At 49.2% G+C, this 12,691-nt stretch overlaps 2 long non-coding RNA genes across 12 annotated transcripts in view; both read left to right on the plus strand.

Annotated features, from left to right (window-relative positions):
- Window positions 1-3,478, plus strand: part of LOC118966125 — a 5,448-nt gene extending 1,970 nt beyond the window's left edge. The window contains exons 1-5 of one of the 11 annotated variants that reach the window (XR_005053390.1): window positions 1-356; window positions 392-989; window positions 1,025-2,128; window positions 2,164-2,255; window positions 2,302-3,478. The exon at window positions 1-356 is cut by the window's left edge and continues 1,970 nt beyond it. This is a non-coding gene — a long non-coding RNA (uncharacterized LOC118966125). Of the gene's footprint in view, window positions 357-391; window positions 990-1,024 lie in introns of all 11 variants that reach the window. The other 10 variants (XR_005053387.1, XR_005053393.1, XR_005053395.1 and 7 more) reach the window with 10 other exon arrangements.
- A 1,539-nt stretch (window positions 3,479-5,017) lies between these two features.
- On the plus strand, window positions 5,018-6,784 carry LOC118966126. The gene is made up of 2 exons (XR_005053396.1): window positions 5,018-5,059; window positions 6,304-6,784. It is a non-coding gene; the product is annotated as an uncharacterized LOC118966126 (long non-coding RNA).
- The last annotated feature ends 5,907 nt before the right edge of the window (window positions 6,785-12,691 follow it).

Here is a 12,691-nt window from a genome sequence, read left to right on the forward strand (position 1 = left end):
TCCTGAACTGCCCATGTGCAGAACACGTCATCAGGTCTAACGGTTGTCCTGAACTGCCCATGTGCAGAACACGTCATCAGGACTAACGGTTGTCCTGAACTGCCCATGTGCAGAACACGTCATCAGGTCTAACGGTTGTCCTGAACTGCCCATGTGCAGAACACGTCATCAGGTCTAATGGTTGTCCTGAACTGCCCATGTGCAGAACACGTCATCAGGTCTAACGGTTGTCCTGAACTGCCCATGTGCAGAACACGTCATCAGGTCTAATGGTTGTCCTGAACTGCCCATGTGCAGAACACGTCATCAGGTCTAACGGTTGTCCTGAACTGCCCATGTGCAGAACACGTCATCAGGTCTAACGGTTGTCATGTGCAGAACACGTCATCAGGTCTAATGGTTGTCCTGAACTGCCCATGTGCAGAACACGTCATCAGGTCTAACGGTTGTCCTGAACTGCCCATGTGCAGAACACGTCATCAGGTCTAATGGTTGTCCTGAACTGCCCATGTGCAGAACACGTCATCAGGTCTAATGGTTGTCCTGAACTGCCCATGTGCAGAACACGTCATCAGGTCTAACGGTTGTCCTGAACTGCCCATGTGCAGAACACGTCATCAGGTCTAACGGTTGTCCTGAACTGCCCATGTGCAGAACACGTCATCAGGTCTAACGGTTGTCCTGAACTGCCCATGTGCAGAACACGTCATCAGGTCTAACGGTTGTCCTGAACTGCCCATGTGCAGAACACGTCATCAGGTCTAACGGTTGTCCTGAACTGCCCATGTGCAGAACACGTCATCAGGTCTAACGGTTGTCCTGAACTGCCCATGTGCAGAACACGTCATCAGGTCTAATGGTTGTCCTGAACTGCCCATGTGCAGAACACGTCATCAGGTCTAACGGTTGTCCTGAACTGCCCATGTGCAGAACACGTCATCAGGTCTAATGGTTGTCCTGAACTGCCCATGTGCAGAACACGTCATCAGGTCTAACGGTTGTCATGTGCAGAACACGTCATCAGGTCTAACGGTTGTCCTGAACTGCCCATGTGCAGAACACGTCATCAGGTCTAACGGTTGTCCTGAACTGCCCATGTGCAGAACACGTCATCAGGTCTAACGGTTGTCCTGAACTGCCCATGTGCAGAACACGTCATCAGGTCTAATGGTTGTCCTGAACTGCCCATGTGCAGAACACGTCATCAGGTCTAACGGTTGTCCTGAACTGCCCATGTGCAGAACACGTCATCAGGTCTAACGGTTGTCCTGAACTGCCCATGTGCAGAACACGTCATCAGGTCTAATGGTTGTCCTGAACTGCCCATGTGCAGAACACGTCATCAGGTCTAACGGTTGTCCTGAACTGCCCATGTGCAGAACACGTCATCAGGTCTAACGGTTGTCCTGAACTGCCCATGTGCAGAACACGTCATCAGGTCTAACGGTTGTCCTGAACTGCCCATGTGCAGAACACGTCATCAGGTCTAACGGTTGTCCTGAACTGCCCATGTGCAGAACACGTCATCAGGTCTAATGGTTGTCCTGAACTGCCCATGTGCAGAACACGTCATCAGGTCTAACGGTTGTCCTGAACTGCCCATGTGCAGAACACGTCATCAGGTCTAACGGTTGTCCTGAACTGCCCATGTGCAGAACACGTCATCAGGTCTAACGGTTGTCCTGAACTGCCCATGTGCAGAACACGTCATCAGGACTAACGGTTGTCCTGAACTGCCCATGTGCAGAACACGTCATCAGGTCTAATGGTTGTCCTGAACTGCCCATGTGCAGAACACGTCATCAGGTCTAACGGTTGTCCTGAACTGCCCAGGTGCAGAACACGTCATCAGGTCTAATGGTTGTCCTGAACTGCCCATGTGCAGAACACGTCATCAGGTCTAACGGTTGTCCTGAACTGCCCATGTGCAGAACACGTCATCAGGTCTAACGGTTGTCCTGAACTGCCCATGTGCAGAACACGTCATCAGGTCTAACGGTTGTCCTGAACTGCCCATGTGCAGAACACGTCATCAGGTCTAACGGTTGTCCTGAACTGCCCATGTGCAGAACACGTCATCAGGTCTAACGGTTGTCCTGAACTGCCCATGTGCAGAACACGTCATCAGGTCTAACGGTTGTCATGTGCAGAACACGTCATCAGGTCTAACGGTTGTCCTGAACTGCCCATGTGCAGAACACGTCATCAGGTCTAACGGTTGTCCTGAACTGCCCATGTGCAGAACACGTCATCAGGTCTAACGGTTGTCCTGAACTGCCCATGTGCAGAACACGTCATCAGGTCTAACGGTTGTCATGTGCAGGCTGTCAAATCAAAAGCAATCCTTCCCTGTAAAGTAGTTTTTTGTGACCAATTGTTTATTTGTTTTGACATTGTTTTGTTAGGGGGTTTACAGGTACATTGTCCATTTCATATACGTTAATACAACCTGTACTCAAGAGAAGACAACTATGTAAGAAATACATAGAGAGTTTAAATATAAATAATAAAATCAGTATAAACAGGAAAAAAAAACAAAAAAGAACATTGTCCACCACCCCCAACCCCCTCCAGCCAACCCCCTCCCCCCAACCCCCTCCAGCCAACCCCCTCCAGCCAAAATGTCTCCACTCCCAACCTCCCATTCCCCCCCAAACCCCTCCAGCCAACGCCCAACCCCCTCCAGCCAACCCCCTCCAGCCAACGCCCAACCCCCTCCAGACAAAATGTCTCCACTCCCAACCTCCCATTCCCCCCAACCCCCTCTAGCCAACCCCCTCCAGCCAACCCCCAACCCCCTCCAGCCAACGCCCTCCAGCCAACCTGTCTCCACTCCCAACCTCCCAACCCCCTCCAGCCAACATGTCTCTACTCCCAACCCCCCCAACAACCCTCCAGCCAACATGTCTCTACTCCCAATCCCCCCAACTCCCTCCAGCCAACATGTCTCTACTCCCAACCCCCCCAACCCCCTCCAGCCAACATGTCTCTACTCCCAATCCCCCCAACCCCCTCCAGCCAACATGTCTCCACAGCTAAGGAAGAATTCTTCACTTCTCTCATTGACTTCTCAAACTCCAAACCACAGCCTGGTCCACTTGGTCTGCTTCACAAGCGTTCCAGGAAGTCTCTGATGTTGCACATCTGGGTTCAGAAACTCTGTGATTTATATGTTACTGCTTTTTTGCCAAAGTATATTTACGGTACTTTGTTACGATTGAGGCTTTCAGTCCATATTTATATTTCTTTATTTGTGTGTTTAAAAAAATAAAAAATCTGTTTTGTATTTATTACAATTTTTTTTTTTTACTCCAAAGTATTGTGTATTAACTTGCCCGCGGTGTCGGGTAATACTGAACGTTCAGACATCGTGGGCGGCAGGTAGCCTCGTGGTTCGATCGTTGGGCCACTTGTTGAATATATTCAGTCGTTCTCCAAATCCTGAAGCTACAGAGCTAGGTCTCTGTGTAGGGAGTAGGGAGCCGTTTCACCCTAGGTCTCTGTGTAGGGAGTAGGGAGCCGTTTCACCCTAGGTCTCTGTGTAGGGAATAGGGTGCTGTTTCACCCTAGGTCTCTGTGTAGGGAGTAGGGAGCCGTTTCACCCTAGGTCTCTGTGTAGGGAATAGGGTGCCGTTTCACCCTATGTCTCTGTGTAGGGAGTAGGGAGCCGTTTCACCCTAGGTCTCTGTGTAGGGAGTAGGGAGCCGTTTCACCCTAGGTCTCTGTGTAGGGAGTAGGGAGCCGTTTCACCCTAGGTCTCTGTGTAGGGAGTAGGGAGCCGTTTCACCCTAGGTCTCTGTGTAGGGAATAGGGTGCTGTTTCACCCTAGGTCTCTGTGTAGGGAGTAGGGAGCCGTTTCACCCTAGGTCTCTGTGTAGGGAATAGGGTGCCGTTTCACCCTAGGTCTCTGTGTAGGGAGTAGGGAGCCGTTTCACCCTAGGTCTCTGTGTAGGGAGTAGGGAGCCGTTTCACCCTAGGTCTCTGTGTAGGGAGTAGGGAGCCGTTTCACCCTAGGTCTCTGTGTAGGGAGTAGGGTGCCGTTTCACCCTAGGTCTCTGTGTAGGGAGTAGGGAGCCGTTTCACCCTAGGTCTCTGTGTAGGGAGCCGTTTCACCCTAGGTCTCTGTGTAGGGAGTAGGGAGCCGTTTCACCCTAGGTCTCTGTGTAGGGAGTACGGAGCCGTTTCACCCTAGGTCTCTGTGTAGGGAGTAGGGAGCTGTTTCACCCTAGGTCTCTGTGTAGGGAGTAGGGAGCCGTTTCACCCTAGGTCTCTGTGTAGGGAGTAGGGAGCCATTTCACCCTAGGTCTCTGTGTAGGGAGTAGGGAGCCGTTTCACCCTAGGTCTCTGTGTAGGGAGTAGGGAGCCGTTTCACCCTAGGTCTCTGTGTAGGGAATAGGGAGCTGTTTCACCCTAGGTCTCTGTGTAGGGAATAGGGAGCTGTTTCACCCTAGGTCTCTGTGTAGGGAATAGGGAGCTGTTTCACCCTAGGTCTCTGTGTAGGGAATAGGGAGCTGTTTCACCCTAGGTCTCTGTGTAGGGAATAGGGAGCTGTTTCACCCTAGGTCTCTGTGTAGGGAGTAGGGAGCCGTTTCACCCTAGGTCTCTGTGTAGGGAGCCGTTTCACCCTAGGTCTCTGTGTAGGGAATAGGGAGCTGTTTCACCCTAGGTCTCTGTGTAGGGAATAGGGAGCTGTTTCACCCTAGGTCTCTGTGTAGGGAGTAGGGAGCCGTTTCACCCTAGGTCTCTGTGTAGGGAGCCGTTTCACCCTAGGTCTCTGTGTAGGGAGTAGGGAGCCATTTCACCCTAGGTCTCTGTGTAGGGAGTAGGGAGCCGTTTCACCCTAGGTCTCTGTGTAGGGAATAGGGAGCCGTTTCACCCTAGGTCTCTGTGTAGGGAGCCATTTCACCCTTGGTCTCTGTGTAGGGAGTAGGGAGCCGTTTCACCCTAGGTCTCTGTGTAGGGAGTAGGGAGCCGTTTCACCCTAGGTCTCTGTATAGGGAATAGGGAGCCATTTCACCCTAGGTCTCTGTGTAGGGAGTAGGGAGCCGTTTCACCCTAGGTCTCTGTATAGGGAATAGGGAGCCGTTTCACCCTAGGTCTCTGTGTAGGGAGCCGTTTCACCCTAGGTCTCTGTGTACGGAATAGGGTGCCGTTTCACCCTAGGTCTCTGTGTAGGGAGTAGGGAGCCGTTTCACCCTAGGTCTCTGTGTAGGGAGTAGGGAGCCGTTTCACCCTAGGTCTCTGTGTAGGGAGTAGGGAGCCGTTTCACCCTAGGTCTCTGTGTAGGGAGTAGGGAGCCGTTTCACCCTAGGTCTCTGTGTAGGGAGTAGGGAGCCGTTTCACCCTAGGTCTCTGTGTAGGGAGTAGGGAGCCGTTTCACCCTAGGTCTCTGTGTAGGGAGTAGGGAGCCGTTTCACCCTAGGTCTCTGTGTAGGGAGTAGGGAGCCGTTTCACCCTAGGTCTCTGTGTAGGGAGCCGTTTCACCCTAGGTCTCTGTGTAGGGAACTGTTTCACCCTAGGTCTCTGTGTAGGGTGCCGTTTCACCCTAGGTCTCTGTGTAGGGAATAGGGAGCTTTTCACCCTAGGTCTCTGTGTAGGGAATAGGGAGCTTTTCACCCTAGGTCTCTGTGTAGGGAATAGGGAGCTTTTCACCCTAGGTCTCTGTGTAGGGAGCCGTTTCACCCTAGGTCTCTGTGTAGGGAATAGGGAGCTTTTCACCCTAGGTCTCTGTGTAGGGAGCCGTTTCACCCTAGGTCTCTGTGTAGGGAGCCGTTTCACCCTAGGTCTCTGTGTAGGGAGTAGGGAGCCGTTTCACCCTAGGTCTCTGTGTAGGGAGTAGGGAGCCGTTTCACCCTAGGTCTCTGTGTAGGGAGTAGGGAGCCGTTTCACCCTAGGTCTCTGTGTAGGGAGTAGGGAGCCGTTTCACCCTAGGTCTCTGTGTAGGGAGTAGGGAGCCGTTTCACCCTAGGTCTCTGTGTAGGGAGTAGGGAGCCGTTTCACCCTAGGTCTCTGTGTAGGGAGTAGGGTGCCGTTTCACCCTAGGTCTCTGTGTAGGGAGTAGGGAGCCGTTTCACCCTAGGTCTCTGTGTAGGGAGCCGTTTCACCCTAGGTCTCTGTGTAGGGTGCTGTTTCACCCTAGGTCTCTGTGTAGGGTGCCGTTTCACCCTAGGTCTCTGTGTAGGGTGCTGTTTCACCCTAGGTCTCTGTGTAGGGAGTAGGGAGCCGTTTCACCCTAGGTCTCTGTGTAGGGAGTAGGGAGCCGTTTCACCCTAGGTCTCTGTGTAGGGTGCTGTTTCACCCTAGGTCTCTGTGTAGGGAGTAGGGTGCCGTTTCACCCTTGGTCTCTGTGTAGGGAGTAGGGAGCTGTTTCACCCTAGGTCTCTGTTGAGGAAAACGTCATTTGAATCATCAGTACGGTAAAGGGATCTTGTTATAGTGAAACAGACGGAAACGGCCTGGACAAAATAAACAACAACAAAAAACAAAAAAACATTTGCAAATGAAGTTTTTTGAAATAAATGACAGTCTGGCTAAGCCAAACATTCTACGTCATAATGTGGCCCAATGATTTCCTCTTTTTCATGGATTCTAAAACGTTGTATGTTTTATTGAGTATTACTGTAATTATTATTATTATTATTATGATTATTGTCATGGCTATTACTAATATTAGTGGCAGGCCACTGGGTAACATTGTATGTTGATATCCAAATTAAATCTGTGCAAGATAATGATGAAATGTTTATGAGTTTTAAAAACAAATAAAAAGATAAGACTACCAGGACTGTGTCATTGTGGTGGTTGTTCTGTTAAACACTGAGATTATTGATAGTTAATCTAAATCAATTATTCATCTAATCAATCAATTAAAATCAACATGACACCTTTACGCGGGGTGGCAGGGTAGCCTAGTGGTTAGAGTGTAGAGGAGGCAGGTAGCCTAGTGGTTAGAGTGTAGAGGCGGCAGGTAGCCTAGTGGTTAGAGTGTAGGGGTGGCAGGTAGCCTAGTGGTTAGAGTGTAGGGGGGCAGGTAGCCTAGAGGTTAGAGTGTAGAGGAGGCAGGTAGCCTAGTGGTTAGAGTGTAGAGGTGGCAGGTAGCCTAGTGGTTAGAGTGTAGAGGAGGCATGTAGCCTAGTGGTTAGAGTGTAGGGGGGCAGGTAGCCTAGTGGTTAGAGTGTAGAGGAGGCAGGTAGCCTAGTGGTTAGAGTGTAGAGGAGGCAGGTAGCCTAGTGGTTAGAGTGTAGAGGAGGCAGGTAGCCTAGTGGTTAGAGTGTAGGGGAGGCAGGTAGCCTAGTGGTTAGAGTGTAGAGGTGGCAGGTAGCCTAGTGGTTAGAGTGTAGAGGAGGCAGGTAGCCTAGTGGTTAGAGTGTAGAGGTGGCAGGTAGCCTAGTGGTTAGAGTGTAGAGGAGGCAGGTAGCCTAGTGGTTAGAGTGTAGGGGGGCAGGTAGCCTAGTGGTTAGAGTGTAGAGGAGGCAGGTAGCCTAGTGGTTAGAGTGTAGAGGAGGCAGGTAGCCTAGTGGTTAGAGTGTAGAGGAGGCAGGTAGCCTAGTGGTTAGAGTGTAGGGGAGGCAGGTAGCCTAGTGGTTAGAGTGTAGGGGGGCAGGTAGCCTAGAGGTTAGAGTGTAGGGGCGGCAGGTAGCCTAGTGGTTAGAGTGTAGAGGTGGCAGGTAGCCTAGTGGTTAGAGTGTAGAGGAGGCAGGTAGCCTAGTGGTTAGAGTGTAGGGGGGCAGGTAGCCTAGTGGTTAGAGTGTAGAGGAGGCAGGTAGACTAGTGGTTAGAGTGTAGAGGAGGCAGGTAGCCTAGTGGTTAGAGTGTAGGGGAGCAGGTAGCCTAGTGGTTAGAGTGTAGAGGCGGCAGGTAGCCTAGTGGTTAGAGTGTAGAGGCGGCAGGTAGCCTAGTGGTTAGAGTGTAGGGGAGGCAGGTAGCCTAGTGGTTAGAGTGTAGGGGGGCAGGTAGCCTAGAGGTTAGAGTGTAGGGGCGGCAGGTAGCCTAGTGGTTAGAGTGTAGAGGTGGCAGGTAGCCTAGTGGTTAGAGTGTAGAGGAGGCAGGTAGCCTAGTGGTTAGAGTGTAGGGGGGCAGGTAGCCTAGTGGTTAGAGTGTAGAGGAGGCAGGTAGCCTAGTGGTTAGAGTGTAGGGGCGGCAGGTAGCCTAGTGGTTAGAGTGTAGAGGAGGCAGGTAGACTAGTGGTTAGAGTGTAGAGGAGGCAGGTAGCCTAGTGGTTAGAGTGTAGGGGAGCAGGTAGCCTAGTGGTTAGAGTGTAGAGGCGGCAGGTAGCCTAGTGGTTAGAGTGTAGAGGAGGCAGGTAGACTAGTGGTTAGAGTGTAGAGGAGGCAGGTAGCCTAGTGGTTAGAGTGTAGAGGAGGCAGGTAGCCTAGTGGTTAGAGTGTAGGGGCGGCAGGTAGCCTAGTGGTTAGAGTGTAGAGGAGGCAGGTAGACTAGTGGTTAGAGTGTAGAGGAGGCAGGTAGCCTAGTGGTTAGAGTGTAGGGGCGGCAGGTAGCCTAGTGGTTAGAGTGTAGAGGTGGCAGGTAGCCTAGTGGTTAGAGTGTAGAGGAGGCAGGTAGCCTAGTGGTTAGAGTGTAGGGGGGCAGGTAGCCTAGTGGTTAGAGTGTAGAGGAGGCAGGTAGCCTAGTGGTTAGAGTGTAGGGGCGGCAGGTAGCCTAGTGGTTAGAGTGTAGAGGAGGCAGGTAGACTAGTGGTTAGAGTGTAGAGGAGGCAGGTAGCCTAGTGGTTAGAGTGTAGGGGCGGCAGGTAGCCTAGTGGTTAGAGTGTAGAGGAGGCAGGTAGACTAGTGGTTAGAGTGTAGAGGAGGCAGGTAGCCTAGTGGTTAGAGTGTAGGGGCGGCAGGTAGCCTAGTGGTTAGAGTGTAGAGGAGGCAGGTAGCCTAGTGGTTAGAGTGTAGGGGCAGTAGGTAGCCTAGTGGTTAGAGTGCTGAACTAGTAACCTGAAAGGTTGCAAGTTCAAACCCCCGAGCTGACAAGGTAAAAATCTGTCATTCTGCCCCTGAACAAGGCAACTGTTCCCTGGTAGGAAGTTATTGTTAATAAGAATGTGTTCTTAACTGACTAGCCTTGTTTAAATAAAGTTTAAATACAAAAAAAGATCCACGTGGTTGTTTATTCTGTGTGTCATCAGTATGCCAACTGGGATACGTTTGAAAAACAGGAAAGAAGAGTGTTTTGCTGGTGTAGCTTCGTGATCAATGAACTTCGTGATGAAATATTTGGTATGGGCATAAAGATAGATAGAGGACTCTAGTGCCCCACAAAAACTGTGTTCGCATGGGCAGCACAATTGAGGACTTTCACCATGTTGAAGTAGTCAACTGGGTGGGACTTCCTATGGTTTAAGGGAAGGGATCACATAATTCCATGCAGGTCATCAGGAGGGATCAGCCAATGAATTATGGTCGTGAGCAAACATTCCATAACTACAGATGGCAGAAAATCAACAACCTTGTCTTCATAGCTGTTCAAACAACACCCTCCAGGGGGCAGTATGCACCCTTTCAGTTTTGTTTACTAATTCATAGAAGTAGTAGAAGAAGAAGAATGACTACTTCAAAATGGAGATGGCCTCGATAGCCCTGCACCAGGCATCACAATGGGACAGACACAAAGACGAGTCCTCTATCATTTGTGTTTGTCTATTGTTGTGATTTAGATGAAGATCAGATCAAATTTGATCACCAATTTATGCAGAAATCCGGGTAATTCCGAAGGGGTTCACATACTTTTTCTTGCCACTGTACACATGAATCACGGCCAATTGGTTCACGTTTCAGTCGTGACTTTGATCACGTTCCCTTTGCGTCAAACAAATTACACCCTGATGCTTAGTTGACAATAGAAACGTCCCACAATGCAGGCGAAGGATACAGGATTAAATTGGTGAAGATCGACTACAGAAACTTGCAGTCAAAACTCTATGACCTTTTGATCACATGACCATTATCTATATATATATATTTTTTTTAAGTTCATGCAGTCACAAGTCGGACAATTTTTACAGCCAAAACCGTAACACACTTTGAAAAGTGGTGACCAATGATGGTCAACGATTTGACAAAAGTAACCCGTCGGGAACACGCCCAATGCTTAGTAGAATGATTTGCTCTCTTTTTGTTTTACAGTCTATGCACTGAAAACCCTCCTATTTGACTCTTCTGTGACTCACTGAAAACCCTCTAATTTGACTCTTCTGTGACTCACTGAAAACCCTCTAATTTGACTGGTCTGTGACTCACTGAAAACCCTCCAATTTGATTGGTCTGTGACTCACTGAAAACCCTCCTAATTGACTGGCCTGTGACTCACTGAAAACCCTCCAATTTGACTGGTCTTACTCACTGAAAACCCTCTAATTTGATTGGTCTGTGACTCACTGAAAACCCTCCAATTTGACTGGTCTGTGACTCACTGAAAACCCTCCAATTTGACTGGTCTTACTCACTGAAAACCCTCCAATTTGACTGGTCTGTGACTCACTGAAAACCCTCCAATTTGACTGGTCTTACTCACTGAAAACCCTCCAATTTGACTGGTCTTACTCACTGAAAACCCTCCAATTTGACTGGTCTGTGACTCACTGAAAACCCTCTAATTTGACTGGTCTGTGACTCACTGAAAACCCTCCAATTTGACTGGTCTTACTCACTGAAAACCCTCCAATTTGACTGGCCTGTGACTCACTGAAAACTCTCCTATTTGACTGGTCTGTGACTCACTGAAAACCCTCCAATTTGACTGGTCTGTGACTCACTGAAAACCCTCCAATTTGACTGGTCTGTGACTCACTGAAAACTCTCCTATTTGACTGGTCTGTGACTCACTGAAAACCCTCCAATTTGACTGGTCTTACTCACTGAAAACTCTCCCATTTGACTGGCCTGTGACTCACTGAAAACTCTCCCATTTGACTGGCCTGTGACTCACTGAAAACTCTCCAATTTGACTGGTCTTACTCACTGAAAACCCTCCAATTTGACTGGTCTTACTCACTGAAAACTCTCCAATTTGACTGGTCTGTGACTCACTGAAAACCCTCCAATTTGACTGGTCTGTGACTCACTGAAAACCCTCCAATTTGACTGGTCTTACTCACTGAAAACTCTCCAATTTGACTGGTCTTACTCACTGAAAACCCTCCAATTTGACTGGTCTTACTCACTGAAAACCCTCCAATTTGACTGGTCTGTGACTCACTGAAAACCCTCTAATTTGACTGGTCTGTGACTCACTGAAAACCCTCCAATTTGACTGGTCTGTGACTCACTGAAAACCCTCTAATTTGACTGGTCTGTGACTCACTGAAAACCCTCTAATTTGACTGGTCTGTGACTCACTGAAAACTCTCCTATTTGACTGGTCTGTGACTCACTGAAAACTCTCCTATTTGACTGGTCTGTGACTCACTGAAAACTCTCCTATTTGACTGGTCTGTGACTCACTGAAAACCCTCCAATTTGACTGGTCTGTGACTCCTTGAGAGTTTTATTGCCATGCAGGGGTAGGGACATGGAGTTGGTTTGTACCCATGTACATACTGCCATACATCCACCTCTGAGCTGCACTGGAACACAACCGTCATCAGCAATATATTGTATTTATAAGGATGCAAAAAGCATGCGTTGGGCCTGGCTAGCCAGTGCAGGACCAACTTGATGTCCTTAGCCAATCAGAGGGTGCATGATCAGCTCGTGTACAGAGTGTGGGGCAAGTGGGCACCAGTTAATGGTCTGAGATCACAGGCTAAACTGATCTCTATCTCCTCATGTGAGGAGAGGTAGATTCAGCACAGCCAGACAAACATTAACAGATGTGAAAATGTGAAAGTGCCCTGCACATGCCACGCCATTCGTAGGAGAAATTCTCTACACCCATATTTTCAAAATAGAGTTTCATCTGGTTTTGGTCACGGAGAAAAAAAGCACATGACTAGCTAGTTGGCTACAGTAGGTTCTACCATTTCACAATAGCCTGTAATCACTAGTTATTACTTCTAAAGCAACAACAAACAAAAAGGTGATTGTTTGGTTTAATGTTTGAACAGTTTGCTGAGATTATATTTGGTTATGAATGCAAAATATGCTACATTGGATGAAAAGTCTATTAGGATCATCAACTAGATTCAGCCAATTTTTTTATTGAGCGGATGGTCTGTCGGGTAAGCCGGAACATGATTACAAATCATTTGTAGACTGCAAAATAACTGCAAGAAGCCCAAACAGATATAATTTTTGACTACAAGCATTCCCACCATAGTCCCTGTGCCCAAGATAGCGAATGTAACCTGCCTAAATGACAACCTCTCCGTAGCACTCAAGTTGGTAGCCATGAAGTGCTTTGAAAGGCTGGTCATAGCTCATGCCAAAAACCCTATACCCACTCCAATTCGCATGCCGCCCCAACAGATCCACAGACGACACAATCTCAATCGCACTCCACACTGCCCTATCCCACCTGGACAATGCTGTTCATTGACTACAGCTCAGCGATCAACACCATAGTGCCCTCAAAGCTCATCACTAAGCTAAGGTTGCTGGGACTACACACCTCCCTCTGCAACTGGATTCTGGACTTCCTGACGGGCCGATCCCCAGGTGGTAAGGGTAGGCAACCACACAACTGTGACGCTGATCCTCAACACTGGGGCCCCTCAGGGGTGCATGCTTAATCCTGTACTTCCTGTTCA

This window comes from Oncorhynchus mykiss, chromosome 9, assembly GCF_013265735.2.
Source record: "Oncorhynchus mykiss isolate Arlee chromosome 9, USDA_OmykA_1.1, whole genome shotgun sequence".
Lineage (NCBI taxonomy): Eukaryota > Metazoa > Chordata > Actinopteri > Salmoniformes > Salmonidae > Oncorhynchus > Oncorhynchus mykiss.